The sequence below is a fragment of the Triticum dicoccoides genome, chromosome 5A (assembly GCF_002162155.2).
Source record: "Triticum dicoccoides isolate Atlit2015 ecotype Zavitan chromosome 5A, WEW_v2.0, whole genome shotgun sequence".
Lineage (NCBI taxonomy): Eukaryota > Viridiplantae > Streptophyta > Magnoliopsida > Poales > Poaceae > Triticum > Triticum dicoccoides.
Genome location: NC_041388.1, coordinates 220,435,143 through 220,458,359, shown reverse-complemented (window position 1 = coordinate 220,458,359; position 23,217 = coordinate 220,435,143). Strand labels below are relative to the sequence as shown.

The 23,217-nt window shown below is 45.7% G+C and overlaps 2 long non-coding RNA genes and 1 pseudogene across 4 annotated transcripts; all 3 read right to left on the bottom strand.

Annotated features, from left to right (window-relative positions):
• Positions 1 to 5,038: 5,038 nt before the first annotated feature.
• Positions 5,039 to 11,057, bottom strand: LOC119300746. The gene is made up of 3 exons (XR_005146699.1): positions 10,750 to 11,057; positions 6,921 to 10,666; positions 5,039 to 6,766 (listed from the first exon to the last, which is right to left on the bottom strand). It is a non-coding gene; the product is annotated as an uncharacterized LOC119300746 (long non-coding RNA).
• Positions 11,058 to 12,542: 1,485 nt separating this feature from the next.
• Positions 12,543 to 17,957, bottom strand: LOC119300745. Of its 3 annotated transcripts, XR_005146698.1 has the most exons (6): positions 17,520 to 17,957; positions 17,299 to 17,429; positions 17,007 to 17,202; positions 14,368 to 14,530; positions 14,088 to 14,281; positions 12,543 to 13,031 (listed from the first exon to the last, which is right to left on the bottom strand). It is a non-coding gene; the product is annotated as an uncharacterized LOC119300745 (long non-coding RNA). The 3 variants fall into 3 exon arrangements; XR_005146696.1 differs by having other exon boundaries at positions 17,007 to 17,429; XR_005146697.1 differs by having other exon boundaries at positions 17,007 to 17,424.
• A 4,394-nt stretch (positions 17,958 to 22,351) lies between these two features.
• On the bottom strand, positions 22,352 to 22,881 carry LOC119299364 (annotated as a pseudogene).
• Between the last annotated feature and the right edge of the window lie 336 nt (positions 22,882 to 23,217).

The following is a 23,217-nucleotide window of genomic DNA, read 5'->3' as shown; positions in this document are numbered from 1 at the left end:
TATATTCAAGTCTGACTTCGATAGTACGAAATGAAGGGTCGTTCTGTTTTGCTTAAAATGTGAATGTGATTTTGGTTCATGAGAATTAAAAGATAGCACACACGAGAATTAAAAGACCTTAAAGAGAGCCAGCGTGTCAGAACTAACGGCATTTGTGTGATAACATAAATCAATTTTCACATCCACGAGCACACACGAGTATCAAGTTACTTTAGTAACAGCAGCCAGGAGGCACACACAGAATATGCATTGCTTTCAGTATACTAGTACTAGTATGTACGTTATAACCTCCTAACGAAATTCTCTCCCACTTTATGAAAGTCAGGAAGCCCCCGCGTCGCCCCCTGCTCTAGCGACTCAGGTGGCACCCCAACCCTAGCAGCCGTAGGGGCCTAAATCATCTTCCTCCCTTCCTTCCGCCGCCGTCGGAGGACGCTGCCGGTCTGCGCGCGGAGACCGACGGCGGTGGTGGGGGTCCTTCCTCTCTCCTGCGTGTCTGGGGTGGCGGGACCCCAACGCACGTGGAGGTGCGGTCGATCTAGAAGCAGCGGCGATGGCTTCGACGACGTCGGTGGTGGTCGGCCCTGCCTCGGGCCACGGGCGGTTGTCTGCGGCGGCTGGCTTGGATCGGGCGGCGGCGTGATGCGATCTGCGGCGACGCATCATCGGGCTTTAGATCGGCGACGGCATCGAGGGCCTGGTGGAGTATCAAGTTATTTTCTCTCCCATTTTATGAAAGTCAGGAGGCCCCGTGTCACCCCCTGCTTGGGCGACTCGAGTGGCACCCCAACCCTAGCTGCCGTTGGGGCCTAAATCATCTTCCTTCCTTCCGCCGCCGCCAGAGGACGCTGCCGGCCTGCGCCCGGAGGCTGACGACGGTGGAGGGGGTCCTTCCTCTCTTCCGCGTCTCAGGGGTGAAGGGGCCCCAATGCGCGTGGAGGTGTGGCTGATCTAGAAGCGGCGGCGATGGCTTCGACGATGGCGGCGGTGGTCGGCCCTGCCTCGGGGCACGGGCAGTTGTCTGCGGTGGCTGGCCTAGATCTGGCGGCGGTGCGTCATCGTGCTTTAGATCGGCGACGGCATCGAGGGCCTGGTGGACTGCTCAGCGGCACCTCTGCCAGATCTGTTCTGGCCAATGTAGCCAGCGGTGGTGGTCATCTTCTTTGTCAGAGGTGGCCGGCCAGAGGCTGGGTAGTCGGATCTTGAGATCCATCATCTAGTCCTGGCTGCGAGTTGGGGAGACATGGTTGCCGGTGAAAACCGAGCCGGCGGCAGGCGATGGCGGCGTTCTACACTGTTACATTCATGAAGGCATCATCGTTTAACTACTGTCGACCCACTGTTGCTGCTCCGGGGGAAACCCTAGAATCTGGTGTTCCAGATCGGGCGATGGCGGCATTGCGGTGTCGTTTCTTTCTTGGAAGCGTCGTTTGTGGAGCAGCGCTGGAAGTCAGAGGCAGGAGGTGGAGTGGCTTCGTCTTGCATGGAGCTTCGGTGGAGATGTCAAGTCATGCCTGACCGACAGGTGCTACGCTTTGTCATGCCTGGTCGGCAGGTGCTACGCACGATAGATCTTCCAAAGACTTCAAGCTGTGTCGGCTGGTGGTACTTGGCGGCATGGTGCTAAGATGTATCGGGGGCGCCTGCGACGTGCTCAGTTGTTCGTGTGCAGGGAGGTGGTGCCGTTGGCCGACGTGGTGGCGTCGACGATAGCTAGACCGAGCAAGGTTGATGCGTCAGTACAGGTCTGAAGATGGAGCGATGGCAGTTGGTGGCGGTGGCCTCTGAGAGCGCGCCAGACCGATGTGTGCTCCAGACCCGGCAAGTGGCTAGGTTGGGGCCTCGGGTCTTAAATGTTAGGCTTGGCTGCAAGGTCTGTGGTATTAGGCCTGGACTATCAGCATCCCTTCATCAATTAGATATGAGTGCATTTCTTTGTAAGGTCTTTTGGAAATAATTAATAAAGTGGTTGCATGCATCACCTAGATGCAGAGGTCGGGGTCTTCCTCTTTTCTAAAAAAAAAATTCTTCATCCATTCTACTTAACAACAGTCAAAATAACCAACAGCCCCAGTTTATCTCATCGTTCAAATTTTTGAAATGCAACAGCCCCAGTTTCATATATGAAATCTCTCTTTGAAGCAGCAGACATTTCAACCGTTTTTTGCTTAGTGCTCTTTTTCAGGATAAAGAGTAACTTGTAGCAAACACCGGCTGTTACCTGCATGCATGAACACAATACCAAAGCATTGCTCGTTAGGCTCAGCAGTACACTTCATGCACCTTGTCCTAAATAGTGTTACTGATTAATTAAATAGTTCAGTGATAAATGTACCGCAGCCTTGCATCCTCTACAGTTTTCCGCTAATTCTAACCACACTGACAAGTTAAATGCAACCGTGAATGCATTCAAATACATTAGTTCATTCCATTTGTATCCCTATTCTAAAGTTATTTTATTGCCAACAATCGGCTCATGAAAGTAGTTTGGTCATTCGTACAATGTCTGGCAATGACAGCCAGAGCACAAAGGTCCAAAACTGTACCCGGCCCATAGAATACAAGCAGAGCTCGATCAAAACTAGGTGATTTAGGGAGATGCTCTGACCATGTAATGAAGGCGATGCTGCCATTGCCATCGTCGAGCGTGAAGGAAACATCCACCTTCCTAATGAGCCTGACCTGCAGATCAAATTTGGGAGGAATTGGTCAAATTGGCATTATGGAGAGGGGTATATGGCCACACATGGTTGTTGGCTAGCTTGTCACTAATTTTGACGGCACCCACCAAGAAGAGGGTAAAGGATTAACCACGGATGGATGGCCTTGGGCACATGGGATGATGATGATGATGATGATGAGAGAGAGAGAGGCTTACGGCTTACCTAGTCAGGAAGCCCACCAGCCGCCGTCTCCAGTCCGATGTACAACCAGTAACAACGCTAGTGGGCGCGGCTAGGGTTGGCTACCTGCATGCACCTGCCTGAGTGAGGAAGGAAACCAAACATGTTAGGGAAGGAAGGGGAGAAGATGGGCGAGAGAGTAGCTACCTTGACCCTACTAAGGACATCCTCAAGAAGATAGGCATGCATTAAAACTTCAGACATGGAGTCTTCCTCATCTACAGGAGTGGTAGAGACGATGTTGGACATGGTTTGTGCTAGAGGATGATGACGGCTGTGCTGGCTAGCAATATGGTTCTGGTTCTCATATCCATCGTATTTCAGCCCATCAGACCAACCCGAAAAACGATGCCATGCCGAGTTCGAGGGAAGGCAAATTGAGGATCTGACCATGCCGTTTAGGTAGGCCACAGGTGCGACAGAGTGAGGACTGCGGCATGCATGAAAAAAGCCGGACCATCGGCTGTGTGCTGGACATGCATCAGTTTACTAGCTGGTGTGGGGGTTTCATTTCATTGCATGCATGCCATCAGGATGAACATTGACTTCACCGGATTTGCGTCCAAAACACAGTGCCTTGTGATTAGCTTCTGTTCATGCAAATACTCGCCGGGTCATGGGAGTGATTCCGCATGTGTCCGGGTGAAAAGATGTCTACCTACTTATAATTACTTGAAATATATATCCATAGCTTGCTATTCTTCAGGTTATGCACCAACTATTTTTTTCCTTCGTACAGACTCTTCATTTTGAAAACGTTATACTACTCACAAGTTGAAATAATTTTTTAGTAGTCTTATAGCGGCCCATTAGAGGATGGAGAAAAGAGGAACCGAGCCATCACATGTGCTTGCTATTGAGGTGCCGTGGTGTTGCAGTCTTACAGGTCCATCCGGGTTGTGATGCAAACAGCCCACACACATATACTACAAAAAAGGAGAGAAATGAAGAACAAAAAAATCTCGCACCTTTGCTGAGCAAAGAACCGAACGGAGGCTAAGAACCTTTGGTGGGCTCAGAACCTTGTGCGCATGGCCCGATGGCTGCAACGTGCAGGCCATGCCAGCCTACAGGCTGGGCCTATGGCCTATGCCCATGTGCATGTGGTCCAACTTGTGCTCAAAGAGGAAATAAACTTTAGACATCAAAAATGAGGAAAATGCAAAGAGGGAAAGAGGCTGGAACATATCCCAATGCTTGCATGTGGCTGAGATAGCACTCTCTGCTAAGAAAGACATCAGCCATGCTTTTCCCTATATATATATATATATATATATATGACAAATTTTTCCTACTACCGGATGTAGCTACTCCCATTTTTGTTTCATACGTTCTAGGTAGTATCTATCATATTGGAGAGTATGTACGCGTAGTATGTAGTATACAAGAATGTTTAGGTAGTATATATACTATTTTTTTGTAGTATATATCATATTTTGTGCATACTTCATTTTGCGTACAAATATGTACGTATTTCACAAATACAATAAAACCACAAGCTCACTTACAATTTTTTCATATAACTCACTTTAGAGTATCTTAGATATAGTATATGAACATAATAAAAATAATTATTTAGAGTATATACTACCACATGGTAGTATATAAGAAATGGGTGTAGCTACACCGGTAGTAGGATATATATATATATATATATATATATATATATATATGTGTGTGTGTGTGTGTGTGTGTGTGTGTGTGTGTGTGTGTGTGTGTGTGTGTGTGTGTACAAGTAATTCATTTACCTCTCACCCCTAACCCTCCGTTCATGTATAAGTTCAACTCTGGGTTGTCGCACGTGAAAAAACATGTTGTCTCTTTTCCATCTATCGTTCTACTTTTGGCTCATCACAAATGAAATCTCCGTCCTCAATCCTTCTCCTCGGTTGTACTCCCAGAAATATTGTCCCAGATATTATTCTTCCTAACTTGACCAGAATGAATGTTATTAGTGATGCACAAGCATGGCTTCATCATGTTCTTTTCTTATATTAAATAGTTATAAACCAACCCCTTATCATTTATCAACAACTAACCCTTATACTGGACACAACCAAGCAAATATATAACACACTGATAGACCAAATGATAAACTTTTATGAAGAAAACAGTGGACAGTGCCGTTGCAAATAAGAAAGTTATGTCCATCGCCATATGCTTATTTGTAGACATGCTAGGTTCAACAACGGTCATTTTGACTTCTTTACCATTACAACAGCCCTCTTTTTGTCTCCCATCGGTCATAATTTCTATGTTACTATTACATGCAGCTCATACAAATCTTATTTACGTTAGATTGATCAAAGGGCACTTCAGCCTTTTGATACGTAACTGATGATGTGCAATAATCAGAAAAAAGCATTCAATCAATCATCTGCAAGCTATTGAGAAGTTTGTGAGAACTGGAACCATATAATATCCGACAAATAATGTACATGTGACATTATATGGACAACCGACTATTAGGCCAACCCCAAATAGAAGAATAATCAAACTTCACAATAAAGTGACTTTTCTAAAAATAGGCAAGTTCACCTGCAGATGAATAGTAAGCGATTACCAAAGTTGATAGAACAAAGTGATAAAATAAATTACTTTGCAGATTCTAAAAGGACCTTGCAATCCGAATCTGGAATCTTAGACATAGCTACATTTGCTTATTCATGTAACCGGGGGATGGTAATGTAATCCAATGGAATGAAGATGATATACTATCCAACAAAATAATTTATAATCAACTTTAAAAATATATTTTAAAATCAGGTTATATTAATGTGGAGTAAAGGTCAAGATCACAAAATAAATATCTAAATAGGAAAGCACGACTACTAACTGAAGAGATTAAATGTGCTATAGATTGTTCTTAAACCTGAGAAACTGAGAAGTATTGTGCAAGGAATTTTAATTAACATGCTAGAGTTGTTCATTTAAGTTACATTGCTGCTAATATACATGCCAATAGGTTGGTGTAAAGTTATGAACAAAGCAGTTTCCTTTGTTTATAAACATGCCAATAGGATGGTGTAGAGTTGGTGTAAATAAGATCCTAGTACTCCCTCCGTCTCAAAATTCTTGTCTTAAATTTATTTAGATACGGATGTATCTAACACGGAGCTGCTGCTGCAGTCGTCGTTTGCGATGGACATCAGCGTCTCAAGACATTGAAAGTAGTACTACACGGAAGAACGTGTGACCATGGTGGAGGCGTGGAGCAGATGTGCCTGTCTTTCAATGTGGGGGCGGCAAGGATCTCAAGGCCCCAGGGACATCAAGACGGCCACCCAAATACATATTCATGCATGTACATGTTGAGCATATTACAAAGTACTCCCTCCGTTCCTAAATATTTGTCTTTCTAGACATTTCAAATGACTACTACATACGGATGTATGTAGACATATTTTAGAGTGTACATTCACTCACTTTGCTCCGTATGTAGTCACTTGTTGAAATGCCTAGAAAGACAAGTATTTAGGAACGGAGGGAGTATAAGTTAGAGGTCCACCTAAATGCTGTTATAAAAATACCATGGAATCAACATGATATATGTGCCGGTTTGCTTGCCATGGATAGCCTAAAGACTTCCAAGTCACTCATCAAATGACAAATAGATCTAAGAACAAAATTAAGCTGAATGCTTGGTCGAGTGGTTCTCAAATAGCGAAGCATCTGTATGAGTGACTGGTAGATCTTGGTCTATTTTCTTTACCGGCTCACACACAAAATTATATGAGAATGTAAAATATGGCAAAATAGGATAATGATAGTAACTGTTATGAACCGTCATCTATATCAGCTCTCCATGATTGTCCACAGTGTGCATCCGATTTTTTTCATGTTGAAGACTTGAATTCCTAAAACTGTTGAAAGAATTCAAGGTTAGTCTATTCCGATTTACTTACACATGCAACAAATCTAGCTTGATGAAAGTGTGTACATAACATCAATTATTTTAACTGGTCATTTGAGTTAAATTATATAGAGGAGAGAGTTTGAGGATACAGAGTTATTTACCTAGTGAGTAGGCGTAAGAGGCCCCGGTGACAAAGTTGAATGACATGAAGGAAATAAACAGCCTCACATGCAGTAGAGGACACCTGATATCCCTCATACAGCTGGTACACCTCCAGCTCTACTATATCATGCACTCGAATGTGCAAATCAAAGTCATTCACTTGCTGCATTTCTCAAACTTTCATGCCAGCCAGTCTGTATTTTCAATGTTGGAGTTTGTAGGGTAATTTTTATCCATAGGTACAGTCTTATGCATGTTTCGCAAGCCAATAACAACAATATAATCGTAGAAGGCATGCAATTCCTATAACTGAAGCACATTCATCTAGCTAACAGAGGCGAATAACCATGAGGCATGGAAAAGGAAAATACTGACAATATATAACCGTATATATTTTCAGGTTAGGCTCATACAGAACAAAAGGAGCTTTCAAAAGGATGGAAACTGCATGGGAAAAAATGGGTGAAGAATAATTAAAAGAATTTGAAGATAGAAACTACAGAGAAAAAGGGTAAATAATTCCGAGAATTTGAAGAGAAGGTTGCTCCAGCCATATGCAACCTTACCATCTTCTGAAGTTTGCGACAGTTCACCATGCATGCCACTTGTTCGCTTCTGGCCCAGCAATATCAGAATATTTCAAAGCTTTGTATTAAAAGTTGGGCTTAGTCCTTTCTCTAAAAGTAGGATAAATATCATCAATTGATCTACACAATGCAGATCCAATTTGTTCTGGAACATGTAGCCGTTAACTTAGCTCAGCCATTACTTCTGCCTACGAGGAAAGCAAATTGCGTACAACCAGAAAATCGAATATAATTAGGGATATAAGCTATTGCTAGCCAACTACAACTACATAACTATTTTGGTGGTCTACCCATATAGCCTGCCCTACACCCGTTTTCACTCTCTAGAAAAGGGCACCTTTAACTGAATAAACAGTACTGCATAAATAATATATAGATTAGTCCATTTGAACTACAAAGAATCCATAGATTACGTGTAGATAGATTGCCTTAGCACTAGAAAGAAAAGATATATTTTCCTGTAGATATAAGGTAGATATGTGAGACGGACAAGGGCATAGGGCATAAAAACTGTCGCTCAGATGCGAGGAACCGTGCTTTGAATGTCTTGCCATCGGTTCATATATAGGAAAGGCAATTCAGCTCCCAGCAGGGTGTAGAAAAAACATGTAAAAGGGATCCTCAATGCCAATTTTTAAAAATAGAGACGCCGATATATAGACAGGAAAATATATTGCCTCACCCATATGTTGTTTCATGAAGGCAAAGAACTATGGGAAGCATCACAAAAAATTTCACTTAACCCGACAAACTAACAGGGGCACTACTTATGCCACCTAACATCCAAAATTACCGAACTAAAAAGATGCACTATGCATTTTGGATCAATTCATTTCCTAATGATTTAAAATATACCAGATGTACTTAAAAGAACATGTTTTCGAAGCTGTAGTATATAAGTAACATGTCATTACCATGTTGATAATTTATTGAAGAACGTAAGATCTGAAACAGTATTTAGTTCAAGGTAGAACATATTAGCTATATTATCAGCCCGAAAAGAAAAGGGGACAATTAATATCAGAACGAAAGGCACAAGATCTAACCTGTACTTTCTTGTTCCATGGAGTGATTTATTGAGCACACGTCCTTAATAGAAGATATGTTCCCCACATATGAAAAAGTTAAGATTGAGCTTGTTCCATTTAACTTCAAGCACCAATGGCATCCTTTAAAGGAGACAGATTTGTCGACATCAGACACACCGGAGATACTAAGAATTTCACTGCAAGGGAACATTAGATAAAAATAATGAAGAAAAGATTGTGATAGAATTAGTCACGGATTTACCAGGAGGAAAATCAACGGATTTACCAGGAGGAAAATCAATCGGTCAACAACATTAACTCTATTCATCTTGAGTAAACAAAACAAAACAAAACAAAACAAACAATCTTCAGACTGATAATGATACAACGCTAGCAATCATTTAAGTCTATAGGATAATTTGGGAAGAGCTAATGAGACGTTGCAGTATGCTACTGGTATTTTGTCAATCCTTAGCTCATAGCAATGCATGCATCAAACAGCCTGCACATGGACATGTCGGAAAAGATCATTAGGAGAATGCCGCTAAACATAGCAGCATCTACAAAGGATAGACCGAAAAGCCATGGATTTTCATGCAAGTTCAGCGCATTGACCATCATGTCTGTTTGGTTAAGAGATGCACATAATATAGCATTGGACATTAAATAAATCTGAACAAAGTGAATAAAAAAATACAACAAAAGTAGGTCGGTTGGGTAATAATTAACCTGCAAATATCACGTTGAGAAATGTAATTGAGAAATATCATATGCAATAAACAACGGTAAATATGTACTGTCATTGAATTATGGTAAACTAACTTTTTGTACATTAGACTGAGGACCAGTGACCCCCTGTATACAAGAGAGCATAGAGCTAGAAAAGTGATGCGACACTCTTTATATGATTATACCACAAACCATCTACGAATCGGTCAATACATCATTCCAATATAATATAGATGTAGTGCCATGGAGCCCATCTGCTGGCAGAAGCATGCTAGCTTGCGGATACAAACATACATGAATGGGTCAGGGAGTGATTTGTAATTTCAGTGAAAACATGAATGACATTGTTTTGATTTTGAATCTCTACTGAGATGAAAGTGAAAACACGGTAGGAACAAAGCATCACAAACATGTAATTGCATTGCCTGCCATTCTGTAAAAAGCTGCAAGAAGCGTAGCTGCATGAATGTTGAAGCAATCTTGTAGGGATATCACATACACCCTGATCTGCAGCTCCTCTTCTCCCGTGGTTTTGAGAATTCTTAAGGTTAACTAAAACTTGTCTTATTGAGCTAGACTTGAGGGCCTCCGTCGTTAGTTATTCCCTACAACTCCAATCTTTTAGCTCCACAGCTGAACCTTTCATTTTTTTATGCGGGTAGCTGAACCTTACATATCTCTATGTAAACTCACCCGTTTGTGCTGTTGTGCATTACAATAACTGAATTGCCTTGATAAAAAAAACTGAAGCACCAGTGGTCTAGTTGTGATAGTAGAATGCATCGTGGTCAAAGATTATGTAATGAAATGGAAAAATATTCATTAATGACAGACCATGAAGGGATAACATAATGTGAGCAGAAATTGTACTCTGTTAACCTCAGTGACTGAGAATTAACATATATTTTAGTTAGCGTCAATGAGCATTAGCTGCCCCACTGCCGTGTCTCACGATGTTTCGGACGGCCATGGTCTGCATTCATCGCTCAAATTAGAAGAAATGTCATTGTAAAAGACTCTCCATCCACACCGCTGAATGCTGTAACATCATGGTCTGTGCTAGTGGCTAGCCATGGTGACGGAGATGCGAGACCAGATGGGCTTACTGTTGATTGGCGAGAGCATTCACCTTCGGGCACCGACAGCCTGGGCAAATCCCGCCAATGTCGATGACAAAGGCTATGACCGTAATTGCAAAGAATCCCTTCTTGCCCTGCATGCGGCATCGAATGTGAGGACGGGGATGTCCATCTCGACGGTGCGGTGCCAGATGGGGCGAGTGTTGGTTGATCAGGTGGCAACTGGCGTCAGTGGCGAAATGTGGAGTTCGCAGCAATCACGCTATGCGCTGGCTGCGCACCGCTACGACATGACATGATCCTTTCCTTGCGTTGCTTGAATCTTGGTAGTACAAAGAATAGATTGGTAAATTCAGAAAGTGAAAAAGATTATAATTGATGATGCATATATTAAAATTGGGATACCTTACTTAAAATTGTAGCTTGGAGCTCTCCCTGCAAGCCATGGAGACCCGCCTCTACCTGCAAGGAATTTGCGCCGCCGCGCCAGATCCGTCCGTCGCGCCCGTCCGCCGTCGCCCAGCTCCGGCGAGCTCCTGCCTAGGTCGCCGGATCCCTAGCTCCGGCCTTCCTCGTCTCACCGGCGAGGCGCCCAACCGCTCGAGCCGCCGCGTTGATCCGATCCAGAAGGTGGCAGGGTGGGCGGTGGCGGCGCGCGGTGAGGGGCGTGGAGATTGGGAGGCAGGGCGTGCGGTGGGAGGGGGTGATTTTCTTTCCTTTCTCTCGGGCGTACCGGTTCGTATTAGACTGCGGGTTCAATGACAAAAACCACAGGGATCTTTGTGTAAAAGGGCGCGACGGTGAACCCGACATGTTTTAAATTAAAAGTGAAAACGTAAACTTACGAGAAGAAGCGTATTGTGACGGTAAACCCACGGAGTCAATCTGTATTTTATTATTAATTAATTAGAGAGAAATTAGGGAGAGACTAGTACAAATGCCCGTGCGTTGCACCGGGCGAAAAAAGGCGCACAACCTGCTTTATGCGCCATTTTTTATATCTAATTTTAATAAACATCAATAATAAGGTTACACCGATTATTGCTTTTTGTAGGATGAAGTTTGGACATGAGGAAGCAACTTAGCATTCTTTGTCTGATGAAAGAGTAGTTTTGGATGGAATAGTTGTCCATCGGTTTTATTTTTTACTATTCGAGAAAATGCGAAAATTTCCTTATTTTTAATAAAAATCACAAAAATTGGGACACTTTTAAGGAAAGATAATGTTTTTACAGAAATTGGATCATTTTTTTGAGGAACTTTTTTTTGAACAGATGTATTTTTTAAAAAAGAAATTTTGATTATTTTAAGTTTTTGTACATTTTAAAATGAAAATATTTTTTTGAAAAATTGGAACCTTTTTAGGAATTTTGAACATTTTTATAAGTGAACATTTTTATAAGTGTAAACATATGTAAAATTGTGAACATTTTTAAACTATTTTACTATGTCAAATTTTTCTACAAATAGTTGGTTGTTTGCTTGGGAAGAGTTTATCCTTTTTCTTAAAAAAGATATTGCTAGTAAACATACCCATGCATTGTAACGGGAAAAAATATCACATGTATTTAACCCAATAACGACATCGCAACATATATGGTGTTGGCGTCGACCAGTGCAAATCCCCCTTCTATTTGATCAACCTCCGGCTTGATATCGCCTGAGCAGCCATGTTGTGAGTCAACGTGTTTGCCATGCAAGCTCTACCCCAACCTTTTCTTCTAGCCTCCCGTGTCGCTCCTCATGCCGCGTTGCTGTCAGCACGTATGCCTCCTCAGTTGTTGCTTCGTGTGGATTGCTGTCTCATCAAACTTGATATTGTCTGCTCAATCCTGGTCCGTTATTTGATTCACGAGACCTAAACCAGTAGTGATTACCAAAAATACTTGCTACTACGTAAAGATACACTTGACTACTCATGTACGTGTGTGATAAGCACCGGATAGCACTTGCTGAATATCAATTATGTAATATAATGAGAGTATTCATCTTCGTCGTAAACATACTGGCCATGAGAACATTTTAAGCACTAAGGGAATATATATGTTATAATGACACAAAGATAGAACAGTATATGGAATACACCCTTGCATACCTCTTTTCCTTCATCTACAAAGGATACCCTCGGATCTGTCATCGTTATTGGACTGAGCGAGGAAACAGTTAAGCATACAGGAATTATCTAATTAATGGAGCGATATGTAGGATCACATACTAATAAACTTGGTCAGTGTCATCTACACTCGGTCATTCAGTCTCCCCCTCATTAGATTTTCTAAAAGAGAACCTTCTCTGTGAATTCTATTAACAGAAACCAAAAGTTCATCTACAGCATGAAGAAAACTAAAAAGGGAAGAAGAAAACAGAAATAGGAACATCCAGGTAACCCTAGAGGGCACCCAAAACCCACAGATATCTAGGATCCGGGGTTTGCCCTTTCAGCAGCTGCGCAATAGAAACAAAATATTTCATCGCTAGATGAGAGTGAACATACTCGCAAAAGCAGTCACCAACAAGCAGGAACAGTCCACAAATGGCAAGAGTGGCTTTAAAGTTTGATTCCTCTGTTCACTTTAATTGCTTTTAAGCTGCCAGTCAAATGACTCCAGGTCGTCCATCTTTGAGATGCTCGAAAGATATGATTTGTCACTTGCTCGAAGAGCTTTACTCCCCAAATCAGCACTAATCTGCAAAATTGACCATCAGTTTAACCAAATAACAAACCACATGAATCAGAACAAAAGTATCAGACACCGCATTTATTCTCAAAACAGGCCTCATTCATAAACCTCCAAATTGTCAATACAGCAGCCAACCCCACTGCAATACAAAAAATTGTCTTTATTTTTTCAGTCTAAGCCCTCAGAACCTAAAGAAGTCATGATCAGTATAAGGTACAGTTTTTCAGATTAAAAGTGAATTGCAAAATGGTTGAGATCAACTAAGTAGCCCATCTCCGCCACGTAACTAACATGCTTTATTGTTGTTCCACAGTTGAAAAGTATCTCCCCAAAGAGTCCATGTAAATCGCACTGATTCCCATATGATTTTAGGTTTACTGTAGCTGATTTGAACATTAACAAAACAATCACTGAAATAAGACTGACATACTGAACAATATGCTCGGGACAGATTCGGTAAGAGAAGAACAATCAAATAATATGACTTGTACCATTCACACTTAAAACTGACTAACAGAAAGGAAACCAGGAATAATTTTCCAACAATGTAATCATCAGGGATTCAACATCAAACACAGCTAACCCTACAGTTTGCGCTCAGTATGATCAATACGAATTCGACATGACAACCACAATTGAACATGACGACTTGCAGAATTCACACATAAACTGCATAACGGATAGGAAACCATCTTAATAAAATGATATAAACTTAACATAGGAGATTGGAAGATGGAGAAGAAAGGGTCAGGGGAGAGATTCAATTGGGTTGGTGCCTTTTTGAGATCAATATATGCTCCTATACCTGGGTGGAGATGTCATGACCTCGGCGGGGATCCGTGTAGGATTACGGGGCGCAGACGCGGGGCGCCTCGGTGGGGATGTCATGATGATCAATTGTATTTTACATACGGAAGGGGATTTATTCGGCCAAGAAATAAATAACTAAAAACTTCAGTAAAACTAATGATAGGTTATGATGCATGGTACTGATTAGACCACATATATCAATGTACATACTTTTTTGTAGGCGCAAAAAGTAGGAGGTAATAAGCTACGTACCAGGTTGAAGCTCCCTACACATCCAAGGAATAAGGCCATCACAATCATCTATATTCAGCAAGTGCACACAGGCATCAGAGTTCTTGCCTGATCTTGACATGCCGCCATTCTCCGGTTACATATGATGTAATATGTATTCCGTCCCAACATAAGTGGGATGGAGGGAGTACTTGTTTACGAAGAACAATTTTCTTCTGTAATTACAATGCACGCACATCTTAGATGAGGTTCAACTGAATCTCAGTTCTATAAATTATGTAAAGATGCGAATTGGTGGCACCTTATTCTTCTTTTTCTTTTCTCTGGACGGGTTCCATCTATTCGTCTGGACCATGCACCATCTCCCATAATTATGCCTTCAATCAATAAGCATGTGCATGCACAACCCTTTTGTCCCACTAATAGTTGTAGCAGCCCATGAGCCGTACCTGATCACCTTGAACCTAGTATGAAAAAGCAAAACATGTGAAGAATTTCTTCGTAATATACATGAGAAGATATATATACTTCTTCCTATTCCTTGACTGAATATTTAGCACTGTATTTTTTTGTTTGACATTCGGACCTTCACTTCTCATTCATTATAATCTGAATGATGCTCATAGTCTATTATGTTCATAGTCTATTATGCTCATATGGTAGTCCGATTGAATTCCACCATTTCAATTAGTCTCCAGAAGCATCTTAAGCCACAACTACTTATTAGTCAGGCCTTGCAAGATATTACGTACTATATTTGTAAACTAATATAAGATCTTTTAGATCACAGTTAGTTTACAGAGGGAGTACAACTCTCGCATATTTGCACATGATGATCTCATAAGAGGAGGAAGAACACATGCCTGCAAGGACAGATGAGACGCCCAGGGGATCTCGTGCTTGAGAGCTCCTAGTCAAATCTACGATGTTCCCCTGAGGGAGAGAGTCGCGGATAGTGGACTCCTCTTCCCCATGAACCCCACCATCATCCTTTCTCCTCCCTCTTCCAGGAAATCCACCTCAAATTCCATGGATTCCTAACGGGGGTCGCTCGATTGACGGCTGGTTGCTCGGATTGGGTGCCGCGAGCTTGAAGATTGCAGGAGGTTGAAGACCGAGGAGGCTCAGAGTGGCGCCGAAGAAGACGGGGGCAGGTGCAGAGGGCAAGGAGATAGGGCGATAGACGACCGCGGAAGATGACCGGCCGCGCGTGCGGTGGCGATGGCGGCGGCGGTGCCGTACGTGTGTAGGCATCGAGGAGGAGAGGCTGTGCTAGTGGGTTTCTTTTTATAGAAAGATCTGCTCCCCCGTGCGTCAGCCCAACCCACGAACGAAACGTTTTTTCACCGTTGACATCGGATAGAAAAACGATGGCAACATTAGTACCACCTCGCGTATATGTATTAAATTCAAACTGAAAGCGTAAATTCATAGGAAGAAAGCGTGTTGTGACGGTGAACAAGAGCCCGTGCGTTGCAACGGGTTAAAGAAACCACAAAAATTTGATGGGCCAAAAAAATACATTAGCAATTGTAGGAAGTAAAACACATTTATAGAAGGACCAACATCCCAAATAATAGATCTTCAATCAAATTTCCAATAGTCAAATCATCCTCCGACAACACTGATATGGAAAGCTTAATTAGATATTTTGATGGCAGATTAATTAGAGAAATATTCAACAGAACTCACAACAAAAACCCAAAATGTCAATGTCCACCACTGTGTTGCATAGCTATTGTTCTTTTGGGATCATCATTGCATACTTTTAGAGCACCGTAATGCTGGCTATCACCATACTTTTTGATGATTCAGTTTATAATGCATGTTCAGAAATGCAAGCTCACCTTCTCCATGCATGGCCTCAACCGAGACTACGAGTCTACGATTGAGGAACAAAAATAAAAGAAGACCCGATCATCAGTTGAATAAAGTAAGTACATGTGAACAATATAAAATTGACCAGAGGTATATTCGGCTATCTTACCGTGAATAAAGAAGACCCAATATGAATTGCTACATATTTTATGGGATTGGAGAAAACAACGGGGTACACATATGTAGGCACCACAACTGCTCCTGATATGTACCACGTCCTCCTTTACCTCTCTGCCCCATCCAAGCGCATCCCATCTAAAGCACCCCGCCGGCTTCACCCTCAGCCTGCGCCTCTCCGCTGCCTGGCTTTCATAGCTGGCCGCGGCGCACTGCACGAGCAGGCCGTCCTGGTCAACACAGCAGCGCGGCCGTGGATTTGATAGCGCCTCCCAGGGCCTGAAGCCAAGTGCACCTGACCATGCAAACATTGCACCGGCACATCCTCGAACCAGCACCACCGCCCCCGACATCACCCATCTACTCACTCCTAATCCTACTTTGCTAGGTGCAGCTAGCATATCTATTCATCTGTATGTAATTAAGCTAATTGATAACTGAAGAAAGAGCAGAATATATGAAACTACAAGAATTACTCCAGCATCATGTCCAAGAATTACTGTAACCAAGTTCAAGCCACCATGTTCAGGTATATGTAGTCAGCAACATGAAATTTCCTGGTTCAATCCTTTTCTAGTAACAACAAATTTTCAGAAAAATAGACTGAAACATGGGCTTGTATCGCTGATTACCTGAAACATAATGCAAAATACATAAAAAAAACATACAAAGTAGTTGGTTTAAAGACTCTAGTGCATATCAGCTAAGCTGAAATTATGAGCAATCGGAAAAAATAAACTGAAACAGGGGTAGATTCGAGGGGGGCAAATCAGTTGCATTCATTATACAGCAGTGCAAACAAAGGAAAATCAGATGAATTCACCGATCATACAGTGGTCTACCAACTACAGTAACATCAAAAACAACTACTTGAGGAACACAGGCACCACAAGTTCACAACCAAAGCAGCAGGGCTGTTTTTGAGGGGGGCGAGGCATTACATACCTTTGCTGTAGCCGCGATATTAGACGGCTCGACAGATGTTCTTCTACCTCCGGCGAAGTCGAAGGCGACATGATGCTTTTCTCGTCCAAGTATTTCGAGATTTGATGGATTTTCCGGTCCAAGTACGCAACCTAATGGAGATTCCGGTCGAGGACCCTTCCTTCTTATAGGAGGGAAGTCCAATCCGGGTCAGGCACTCCATTGATTTGTGTTGGAGAAGGACAGTAGGACACGGTCACGAATTCAATCCAAATCAGACACGAAGCAGGATATCGGAGATTAAGAAGCTTACGTCGATGGAGGCCTGATTGGTTAGATCGTAGAGGACTGGCAGTGGAGACTCGATGTTACACAGTGAAGCGAGCAAAATCGACGCCAACCACCAATCTGTATCATCCCATTCCCAGGTTGATGAAATCTATGCTGGAGATTTTGTAAGGATCAGCATTCAAACACAGAGCGGATCGAATAGGGCGAACGAAAGCGAGCAAGCGAGTAGAGAAACAGACTAACTTTTGCGCGATGGCAACGCGGCCCTCTCGATGACGGCCGGGCGCACGGCGGCAGCCTCCTCGGGGGCCGTGAGGCGGGAGGGCCATCCCTTGAGAACCTGGGGGCCCCACGTCTCACCGACGGCGGTGAGCTGCATGACGCAGGTCCAGAGCAACATGGTCGTGGCGGCGCGCACCATCCAGAGCTTCATCCGCGACCGTGCTGCGGACGACGACGGCGCTGGCGCACGGCATACTCACCCTGCCTCCTCCACGAATGCTCTCCCTCCACCAGCAGTTCGAGCGCTCGCGCAGGGCGCGGTAGCCGCCGGCGACCGCGCAGACGAACGACGACACGTAGGTGGTGTGGAGGCATAAGTCGGAGAGCGCCGCGCCGCCCTTCACCTTCTTGTCCTCCGCCGCCGCTCTGGAAAGGAAGCGGATAAGATACACTGAGGGGAAGGAGCATTGCGGGTTGAATATTCCAAATGACAGGGGTTTTATGCAAAAACGAATAATTATTTTTAGCAGATTTTTGGGCCACTGCCCAGCGGATGGACGGACGGGCTGAGGCCCAAGTGGCAACGCTTCAGCCATGTGAGACGATCTTAGGGCAAGGCCCAGCTAGTAGTGCGGACGACAGGTCATGTATGTACGAAAATTTGTCTCAAAAAAAAAATGTATGTACGAAAATTTGGCGACGTGGTTCCCCGAATTAGTACCACCTCGCATATATGTTTTTAATTTAAACTGAAAGCGTAAATTCACAGGAAGAAAGCGTATTGTGACGGTGAACCCACGGAGTTAATCCGTGCTTTATTATTAGAGATAGACTGGCACAAGTGCCCGTCCGTTGCAACGGGAGCTGTGTTTTGATTTTTGGTTAAAAAACGGATTTAAGCTAAATTTTGCCCATTTTCGCCTGGGACGGAAAGTAACGAAACCTTTCGGCCAAAAAATATATATATTGGTGAAATTTCGGCCACATCGCTTGGCGAGTCTCCCTTCCCCCAACTTATAGTTCATGGGCCTGTAATGCTCCTAGTATTAATTGATATTTCAAACGGGCAAGCACAATCATAAATATAAGATCTTAAAGAAATACCTCATTAACTAATATACAAATACAACATAAAAATGTCAAATATTTTAGCCGCATTTCTATTTTCTTTCCCTCCAAAGCAACATTCGTAAAAATATTCAAACGACAATCAAACTTCCTTCTTATTTAAGTAGCCTTACACAATCCTTCCCTTTTAAGGATCTGACCTATTTGAATCCTTCCTTATTTCTTGATCACACAATCCTCCTTCCTTTTAACTATTATTATTTCGGCTAAATTTTGGCCATTTTGGCTTGTGGCAAAAATACCTTTCGACTGAAAAATATATATATTTGTCAAATTTGGGCCACACCGCTCGCGGGTCTCCCTTCCACACAACTTATAATTCATGGACATGTAATGCTCCCGTGCGTTGCAACGGGAGAAAACCAAAAAATAATAGGATACAGAGCCGGCTTTGTAGTTGGGTTTAGTGCTTTTATGGAAGGCTACCATCAAGATGGGCCGTTGCTAAGGAGGAACTTAACTTGGGCAAGCAGAGATTACAATTGAGAAGGGCAACCCCGAGGGAGGTCAATGGCACGGTTGCAAGCAATGGCAACAAAGTTGTTCAGCTATCATCAACGCAACAACGTGCTCAAAATTTTCAAGACTACTATTTTTGTACCGAGTGAATTTATATGTATCGTAGTCAGGAATAATAAAGTTTAAGAATATATATAATACTGACAAAATAACAAACATACAACGTCCAAAAGATACATTGGTACCTGACAAAGTGACGATCATCATGATAATCAAAATAACAAACATATTGTTTCTCATACAGGTTACTGATCTATTAAGATGATCGTACCGCAGAGAAAGAAATCTGTGTACCGGATCATCTTGAGATGCAAACAATATATGCTAGCACCTGTTAGAGACACCTGATTATCCATTTTCCTAGTATCGATACTTCATTCGTTTCTATTCGATGCCGATAGTCACAAAACAGTTTCTTCGTGTGGTTAACTGCTTAAAAAGCAATATCGTTCCATCTCATTAGTTGAAGCTTATTAACGACTCCTAGTATGAGAGACCAAATATCAAACTGGGCAGGAGTTGTATAAACATCTACTTTAGAAGATCATGTGCATGTACATACCTGAAGACGTGAACTCATGCCCCTGGTTGTTGGCTTGAAAGATCGTCATTTTCCTACAATCACCAAATAGGATTAACCGGTGTCCATGATGGTCGGCTAGGTTTGTACGTATGAGTTTTTCATGTGTACGTATGTGTTAGAAGGGAGAGAGGAGGATTTGGTGGAATAGTTGTTGTATTGCTTGAGCCTCGTGGGCATATATATAGGAGTACAATGATCTACTTGGAGTACAAGGCAAGCCAGAATATTTCCTAGTCTAACCTATGTTTCCTATACAATCACGTTACTCAACATCCCCCCGCAGTCACAACGGTAGCGATGCAGACGGTGAGACTGGAGAAGAATCCGAAGGCAAGCCGACGGACACCCCCCACAGTCGTAACGGTCGATGCATCGCCGAGTTGTGGCTGGAGTGGAAACCAACGAGGTTGCTCAAGCAGGCGGTAGCCCTTTGTGCCGTTTGTCGATGTAGCCGAGAGCGTGGGTGGTGGAGCCGTGGTCGAGGTAGCCGTGCGAAGAATGCCGTGGTCGATGTCGAGTCGGGGTAGCCGGTGTCGAGGAAGTCGCCGTGGAGCCGCGGGCGCAAGGGGGCACCGAGTTAGCATGGGCGCAGTGGTGTCGAAGTAGTGGTGCGCCAGGAAGTAGATGGTGTTGACGACGCATCGCGGCGGGTGTGCCAAGCCCGGGGACACATCGTGGACGAAGGCACGCACCGGTGTTGCCAGTACCGGGCATGCGTAGACGGACGAAGACGAAGTTGACAAAGCGTCGCGCCAGGCTTGCCAGGCCCGGGGACACGTCGTGGACGAAGGCACGCGGCGGTGTTGCCAGCACCGGGCATGCGTAGACGAGGGACCTGCACGAGCTGTACACCATGTCGGAGAAGTCGGAGAGGCCAGCAGAGAAGGACTCGACGACGGTTGCGGCGCCAATCGGCGCGGGGCCAATGTCGCCCGCGTTGTCGGAGTAGATGAAGCGGTCGGGGTAGATGACGGCGACGCTGGCGACGAACTGGTGCTGGACGAAGACGAAGGGGGTGGACGGGCGGCGGCGGCGGCTACAAAGGTAGCGGCGGCGGCGGCCAAAGAAGAGCGGCAGCGGCGGCCTGAAGGCGGCGGCGGCGGCTAGGTTAGGAGTGCGGCGGCGGTGCTCGACGTAGGCGAAGAACCCTGACAGCATGACGAAGACCGGCGTGGACGGTGGCGTTCCCGCGCCAAGGGAGACGGCGCGGCGCATACCACGGGAGGTCGACGCGCGGTGACGGCGGTGGACCGCGGGCCGCGGCGCTACGGCCTGAAGGGGCGACGCGGCGGCGGCGGGTAGGTCGGGGTGACGACGGAAGACCTCGGGACGGTCGCAGGGACCGCGGGCCGCGGTGCTATAGCCCGAAGGGGCGGCACAGCGGCGGAGCACGGGGTGGTGCAACCGCGTGGACGGCCTCGAGACGGCGGCGTGGACCGCGTGCCACGCTCGCTACGGCCCGACGGGGCGACGCAGCGGCGGCGCGAGGGTCGGTGCAGCCACGGGGACGGCCTGGAGTGGACGACCTCGGGGCGGCGGTAGACCGCGGGCCGCGGCACTACGGCCTGAAGGGGCGACGCAGCGGTGACGCGGGTCGGTGCAGCCGGGAGGAGAACCACGGGGCGGCGGCGCTGCGGCCCGACGGGGCGACGCAGCGGCAGCCCGTTGCTCGATCGACGGAGGGGCGCGCTGAACTCGGAGACGATCTTCACGGGACCTGCGAAGGCGCGCGCAACCGACGGGCCAGGTCGGTCGCGCGGCGTAGATGAGGCTGATAGCGGCGGCGAGCGGGTGATCAAGCCGATCGCGCGCGAGGTCGGGGACACCGCTCGGTGAAGGCGTGGTGGCGGCGAAGTCCGAGATGAAGCCGGCGGCGGCGGGCGGCAGGGCGGCTATGATTGGCCGCCGCATGGCGCGAGGCCGCCGGGTCGGGGTGATACAGGAGTCCCAGTCGGAGCAGGCGGTGACGGCCGACATAGATCGACGGGCGGGCCGTCGCGCGAACGGCGGCGGTGAAGGGCCGCCGCATGATGCGAGGCCGCCGGGTCGGGGCGACCGGCGGGTAGACGCATGGACGACGCGTGAGGCCGCCAGGTCGGTGAAGACGCCGGTGTAGTCGATGCCGAAGTCGGAGTAGAGGCGCACGGGGTCGACGGCGGCGGTGGGCGACGCAAACCGGATCACAAAGACCGGAAAACCAAAAAGTAGACGCCGATCAAAGCGACCGGCAAGAGAGAAAACCCGGATCAAAGGATCGGGAAAAAGACTCTCTAGGGCAGCCGGTCAACACGACCGACGGACGAACCCTAGGTACGGGCGGCGCAGCCCCCGGCGGCGGTCATGGAGGCCGACCGCCCCGGGGGCGACGCGCGGGTGCGGAAGCGGCGGCGGCTAGGGTTTAGGATCGACTTGCGATAGATACCATGTTGGAAGGAAGAGAGAGATTGGTGGAATAGTTGTTGTATTGCTTGAGCCTCGTGGGCATATATATAGGAGTACAATGATCTACTTGGAGTACAAGGCAAGCCAGAATATTTCCTAGTCTAACCTATGTTTCCTATACAATCACGTTACTCAACAGTATGAGCCGGGGATGACAAGGGAGACGATGGCGCCGCCACCGCTACTCCTGCAGCTTGTCGATGACCTGGAGCATGAAGGGGCGGAACCTGGTGAGGTTCACCTTCACGTCCTGCTTCATGATGGTCTCGGTGAGCGCCTGCCACCCCTGCTTGTGCAGCGCATTGGGGTCGTTGAACACCAGGTGCTCCCTCGGGTACTTGTCCTTGAGGCTCGTCTCCTCGACTCTTCCTCGTCGACATAGTACTCCACGTACCGGAGCTGTATGTCCCGCGCCGGCTGCCCGTAGAAGTTGGTGGCCATCCAATCCATGTCCCCCCACGGCACGATCTGCAGCACCACCGCCTGTGTCGGCTGGAAGATCTGGTTCGTCAGCCCGGCCACGTGCACCGCCAACAGCACGTCCACCGCGTTCACCAACGCCGCGAACACCGCCACGTGCGCCCCCACCGCCGCCACCTCCTCCAGGTTCAGCAGCTTCCGCGTGCCCCCGCCGGAGATGACCAACATCTGCGGCCGCATCCCCGGGGCCTTGGTCGTGGGTTTGAAACTCACGTGAAGTATTTTTTGCATCGTTTTTTTTTCTTTTGACCAGGCCCCATCACGCGGTTGACAAGAACGATCAACACGGCCCAGTCGAGCGAGCCGGAGGGACAAAACAGCGACTTATATGAATTGACCTACGCGATCAATGAACAGTTTTTTAATACCACCTCGCGTACATATTTTAAATTTAAAGTGAAAGCGTAAACTTACGGGAAGAAACGTATTGTGACGGTGAACCCACGGAGTCAATCCGTGCTTTATTATTAGGGAGAGAGGAGAGACTAGCACAAAAGAGCCCGTGCGTTGCAACGGGTGGAAACAAAAAACCATAATCCCCTAACCCAATAACTATGACTCCGGCGC